We start from the raw sequence: 6,471 nt of genomic DNA on the forward strand, positions 1-6,471 counted from the left end.
GGGCATTTGTCCTGAGAAATTATCCAAAATATAGTAAGAGATTTATGAATCAACAGGTTCTTCATAATATATACCTTATAATAGCAAAGATTGGAAACAAATTAAATTCTCAAAACTCTCCTCCTTTGGAAGGCAACCACGACCATCTTTGTTTATTCTCTCATCTTCTGTGCTCTCTCAGTGGGCACTCTGCTAGACTAATTTGTGCTGGCTGATATGTTGTTCTATAAAAATTATTTGGTTGTTTCTTCTCTGTGTCTCCTGACTATCCCTTCTACTAAACAGACCATATGCAATTTGAAGGCAGGGTCTTTGGGTTTTTCCCCCATAAGATCTAGTATAGGGTAATTAGAAGAAGAATCTGGAATCTGTTAGAACAACATGACCCTGATAATTTTCCATTTAAATTCTCCATTGCAGTGGGTCCAACAGGGGCAGCATAGCCCCATAGCAAGAGATCTTTGCCCTTTTGGTGGGGTGGGAGGGTAAGTACATTTCATGACCATGGTATGAATGGTTTGAACCATGAGCCACAAGTTAACACTGCCTTGGCTCAGCCTCCATGTTTAAGAGATGCCACTCCTCTGTCCTTGTCTTGGAGTACAATAATGTACCACAGCCTGAACCTTTCCCATACGACTAAGAGTGTGCCCTGTTTACAGACATGGGTGTCTACAGTCCACCAAAGAAAGTGAATTGCCCCTGGTGTCATTGGCTTGTTTTTATGTTTGTCTTCTCACTTCTCTGCACTGAGAGCTCCTTGAAGGCAGGAGCTGATGTAGCTCCAGGATGTGGAACAGTGTGGCTTATAGCAGGAGCTGAAAATTCATTTAAGTCAAGGAGGAGAGCAGAGCAATCAGGGTCAGCAGGTGAGGCCATGGGGTACATCCAAGCGAGACAGGAGAAGGGAAAGAATCATTTCTAAAGGAAGTTATTCTTAGGCCGATGGGAAAATACGCCTTTAGAGAAAGTACAATCACAAAAGTAGTCTAATAGGTGTTATTATGGAGGCCATAAAAAGAAACTATTTGAAATAAAACGGGATTAAGGAAGAGAAGAATGCTCATTAAGGGTCAGAAGGAATAGAGGAGACTCAAAAATGTCAAGCCAGCTGGGTGCAGTGGCTCACACTTGTAATTTCAGAGCTTTCAGAGATGGGAGGATTGCTTGAGCCCAGGAGTTTGAGACCAGCCTGAGCAACACAATGAGACCTCATCTCAAAAAACTTAGCCAGGCATGGTGGCATAGTCACAGCTACTAGGGAGGCTAAGAGAGGAGGATCATTTGAGCCTAGGAGGTCAAAGCTGCAGTGAGCTATGATTGTGCCACTGCACTCCAGCCTGGAAAGCTAAAGTTAACTGAAAACATACAAAAAGTAAACAAACAAACAAAAGAACAACAACAACCAAAAAACCTCTATCTCAGTGAAGCAAAAGAAACGAACTACATTTTCAAACACTTCGTATTTTAGGCAACACTAGAATGTGTGGAATGCCCTGGAATTTCATCAAGAACGTGACAGACCGAGATTGGGACATTGTCAATGAACAGCTGTCACTGATGAACTACTAGTGTATTTCTATATTCCTGAACTATATCTATCCTTACAATCACTGACCCACAGAATAAAACATGGTGGTAAAGAGTGTCACAGAAGGTAGAGCAGGGCTCTTTTTATGCTCAAGACTTGGGTCTAAAACTGACAGAAAGGAGCCTCCAATTCCCTGTATTCCCAAAGAATTGCAAACAGTAGGGATGGTGTCATCTACAGGAGGGCTCTCTAGGAGATATTCCAATCAATTCTGCTCCCCTCGCTGAACCTCCATTCTACCGTGCTCCTCCACAATCAACATGAGCAAAAAACTCAGAGTGGGATGAGGAGGAGGATGATGGGAGAGAGAGGAGAAACATCCATGGCTTTGTGAAGACAGCTGGGCTTTCTCTCTCTCCTCACCTCTCTCTTCTCCGGCTCCTATGTCAAACCAAATGGGGACATGCTGTAGGACATGCAGTGTCAAACCTTCACAACAGACTGAGAAGGAGACTCTAAAAGAAAACGATACGTACTTGGGAATGGGTTTGCAATTGAAATACATGTGCCAGAGTAAACTGTGCAGATCATCAGGAAGGTTGAGGCAAGGGACAGTTTTTGAAGGCAAAATGAAGAGAATTACATAAGTTGTTTTGAATCAATCATCCTTGGCTGTATGGATCAATAACAAAGGTGGTGTCAGTCCAAGGTTGGACAAGCAGTTGCTGGACAGATGTCCTTGCAAAAGTATTTTCTGTGTAAGGTTTTGGTGGCCTTTGTGCAAGGTTGTGCTTTTTTGCAGTTTGTTTGGGATAGTTCTTGTTATCAGGCATACAAGCATGAGAACCCTCCCATTACGGCCTTTCCCAGTTCCAATTGTCACAAGTGACTCTATTTTGATTCTGACAACTTTCACATCAGCCTGTGGGCCAAATCCAGCCCACCATCTGTTTTTGTAAATAAAGTTTTATTGGAACACAGCCATGCCCATTCATTTTCATATTGTCTGTGGCTGCTTTCTCACCCCAACTTCAAAGTTGAATAGTCAAAACAGAGACCATATGGCTCACAAAGCTGAAAATGTTTACTAACTGTTCCTTTACAAAAAACATTTTCTGACCTCTATTCTAGAAAAGTTACCTACAGAGACTACTGGTGTCAGAAAAAGGGAGAGATTGGCTTCCATTCTGGGTTGGAGCAGTAAGTTGGTGATAAGATCAAAATGTTCAGCCAGATCATTTATAAAGAGGGGCTGAAAGTTCATTAAGAAACATGAAAGGAGAAGTTGGCAAAGCACAGATGAATACAGCAATTGGAAGAAATGAAATTATTTGAGATTTATAGCCCAGCTACCCAACTCTTCCCTCCAGGAATTTAGACGGTGAACTCTTTGGGTGCATTAGATTTGGTTTTATTGAATAATGTATTTTATATTTTTATTTATTTCCTTTACTAATTTTTTTAGGAGTGCTCTTATTGGGTTGAACAAAACTTGCTTTTATTTCTAAACTAGAAACATTCTGTCTCTGTATGCCTAACTTTATCAATTTTGAGTGTGTAGATGCCCAATATCTGGGACCTAGGAAACAAAACGGGCTGAGCAAAATTCTAAGCTTCAATTTTAAAAGCTAAGATTTGTTTAAAAAGAATTTCTGCAATGCTGCAAAACAATCATAGTGTGTCCTTCGTCACCGAATGCTGTACAGAATGTTAAATTATACCTGGCTTCTGCCGAGCGTTCTTAGAACAAGCGTTTATTATAGATTAGTTTTCTTTTATATTAATGGGTGTCTAGAGAGGGGCAATAGCACTTGAGGCAATTTTGTTTTACTATGAAAATTATTTAAGCCTTTAGAAGATGAAATTCGGGGAAATGTACTGTCTTCTCAAAAAATATGTTTTTCTAACCCTAAATACAGGAAAAGCTTTTTGAGGAAAGTCATTTTGCTTTTAGCTTCGCAAAACAGATTTTCCAAATATTAAGCAAGATAAAAGGTCATGTTGACGGATTGTTTTAGATCATTCATTCATTCCTGGCCAGGATTTTACAAGATTAAAAGAGTGTGCTTCTGAAATAGAAAAAAAAGGGCCACAGCATTTATAAACTAGGAGGTCCCTAAATGCTAGAGATTATTCTGATTCCAGAGAGAGCGTTAAGGCAGCAATGTAAACATGTTGCTGGTAAGTGAAATTACATTTCAAGCTCTACACTTTGCCACTCCAAACCTAAATAAATGAATAAAAATTTTCTTCTAACTTGAGATATTTTCCATAATTACTTTCTAATGTTACTTTAAAATAGTCAGCATCAAAAGCTGAAATTCAGTAAATAATATTCTAATCATGCCGTTGACTCAGTAAAAGAGAAGAATTGCCAGAAATCAAGTGCCATCCACATGTCAACTAAGGTCCCTCTGTCCCTTGGAGACCTAACTAAAAATGACTGCAGTCCTCTATTCCATGGCCTTTGAGATGCTTCCTTCACCACCCACCATGGTCCACCTCACCTCTCACCCCAATTCTGCAAACTCCCCTGACTTTACTTCCTCCTGCTTCTCTCTGTTCATCTTTCATATTTGCATGTGTTTCTTAGTTTGGTTCGACTCAGTCCAGATATAGAGCCTAGCCCTATCACAGTCCGTAAAAAGGCACCACTCGCCTTGTACTTTACATGAGCTCAACACCTTTTTACTAAAATTCTGGAGAGCAGCGAGGATTACCAGGACAGAACATGTGATTTTCCACTATCTCTTGGCTTCTACCCTCTGCTCTTTATGTTTCTTTCTTGTCCCTCCCACCTCCACATACTGCCCACAAAGCAAACTGCAAAGTCATCCTCTTGTCACTCATGAAAGTTCAATCTTATCACCTTTGAATTACGGACTTTCACCAACAACTACAGTTTTCTCAAAAAGTATTCTGACAGTTAAAAGTTTCTGTCTTGTTAAGATAGCATGAAGCATGTTCTTGTGAGTTTTGGAGACTGAAAAACAGAATCAGCTATCTGTCTTCAGTGGTAAAATGTCAAATAAATTAAATTGATAAACATCATTGACTTTTACAAAGCCCACCTGTACAATGCTGTATAATGTCCGGAACTCCATTGATATTTCTTCCTTTAAAAGTTGGAGCCTATACTTACCTGGCAGGGGAGATACCATGATCTCAAAGGTGGTTTTCCCAGGGCAAGGCTCATCCATTGCACTCCAAATGTGCTGATCCCTGCAATTTCCTCAAATGTAGGAAGCCCAACTGCATAATGTGTGGCAGTGGGAGACTGTTCATGCTTTCCCCTGTTAAAAAAAAAAAAAAAAAACCTGGAGCCTAATTCTCTCCATCCTCCCAAAGTGGGGCTGGTCTTGATAACTTGCTTCTCATGAATACATTGTGCTGGAAGTGATTCCATGTGACATCCAAGGCTATGTCATTAAAAGGATAGCTTTCCTCTTTCTCTTTCTCTGGGGTAAACTAGTCGCCATGTTGTGAGGACACCCAAGCAGCCATGTGGAGAAGCCCCAGGATGGAGAGCCTAGCCTGGAGAAGAACCAACTTGCCAGCTATAGGAGTGGACCACCTTGTGTCCTCCAGCCTCAGCCAGGTCTTCAGTTGATTTCAACCACGGCTGATATCTTGACTGCAAACCACCCAACTAGCTGTTCCTAAATTCTTGACCTATAGAAACTGTGAGAATAATAAATGCTTGTTGTTTTAAGCCACTAAATCCAGGGGTAGTTTACAGAGCAATATATAACTAATACTCATAGATACTAATACAACTTTCTTGGAAAAACAATTAGTTTTTGTAAATGAATGAATGTGTGAACATTCAAATCAGAGCATTCCCAAAGAAAGAGAGTTAACTAGGGGATCATTTCTTCTAGCAATGCTTTTCTGACTTCCCCAGATTCACACTTCAAAAACTTTTACCTGTGGATGGATCATCCCGGGACTCAACTCTAAATGAAGATTCGGATTCAACAGGTCTGAGAATCTGCATTTTTAGCAAGACTCCAGGTAATGTCAACACTACTGGCTGATGACTTTCTGTCATGGCACTTACCGTGGACTCCATTCATCCTGCCACCGGGTGTTCAAGGTTATAGGTCACTTTGTGTCAGAGGCACTGGTGATATTGAACTTTCCCCAAGTCCTGTGCCTCTTGAAAACAGGGGAGATTACGAAACTACCCCTTCCCAACACACACCTTCAGTGTTCCAAAAAATGACTTCTTGCAAGGAATTCCTTCTCCCCATAAGATTTAGATAAGATCCACCGATGACCTCCTTATTTACCTATGACAAGGTCAGACACGGACCTTCCAATTTCCATTCTGTGTCTCATGAATGATTAGCCATTGGTCCCCACTGGCCAGTGTGGACAAAATATCATCAATGTGACTTGACCAAACTCTGCTTAGCCTCCTCACCTTCCCCCAGGCCCCTGGACTTTGGTCCTTTCTTGCATGTAGGAATGCAGAAAAGCCTCTCTGTAAGACCTGCTCCAGAGAATGCAATGGCCACAAACAGAGACCGAGCCACTGTTTGATCATGCCACTGCCTCATCCCGCCCCTCACACGGTTCTTTATAGCCTTCTCTACTCCCTTTGAAAGAAAGACCTTTCTCTGCTTACCTCGGAGCTTACACGCTGATCTCATGGTTATGGCACTCTCTACGTTGCTGTAGCCTCCTTCCCTAATGCTGCAGTTTCCTTTCCTAGAGCAAGAGTCTCCCTGCCTTTGTTGCAGTAATCCTTTTGCATATCATCTCTCCTTACCTGAGTTCAATTTATTTTCTCTTTGCTTTTTTTTTTTTTTTTTTGAGATGGAGTCTTGCTCTGTTGCCCAGGCTGGAGTGCAGTGGTGTGATCTCGGCTCACTGCAACCTCTGCCTCCTGGGTTCAAGAGATTCTTCTGCCTCAGCCTCCCAAGTAGCTGGAATTG

General features: G+C 41.4%; 1 non-coding gene across 1 annotated transcript; it reads left to right on the forward strand.

Moving 5' to 3' along the window:
* The first annotated feature begins 4,665 nt into the window (after positions 1-4,665).
* Positions 4,666-4,827, forward strand: LOC111526238. The gene has a single exon (XR_002726301.2). It is a non-coding gene; the product is annotated as a U1 spliceosomal RNA (small nuclear RNA).
* The last annotated feature ends 1,644 nt before the right edge of the window (positions 4,828-6,471 follow it).

This window comes from Piliocolobus tephrosceles, chromosome 1 (assembly GCF_002776525.5).
Source record: "Piliocolobus tephrosceles isolate RC106 chromosome 1, ASM277652v3, whole genome shotgun sequence".
Taxonomy (NCBI): Eukaryota; Metazoa; Chordata; class Mammalia; order Primates; family Cercopithecidae; genus Piliocolobus; species Piliocolobus tephrosceles.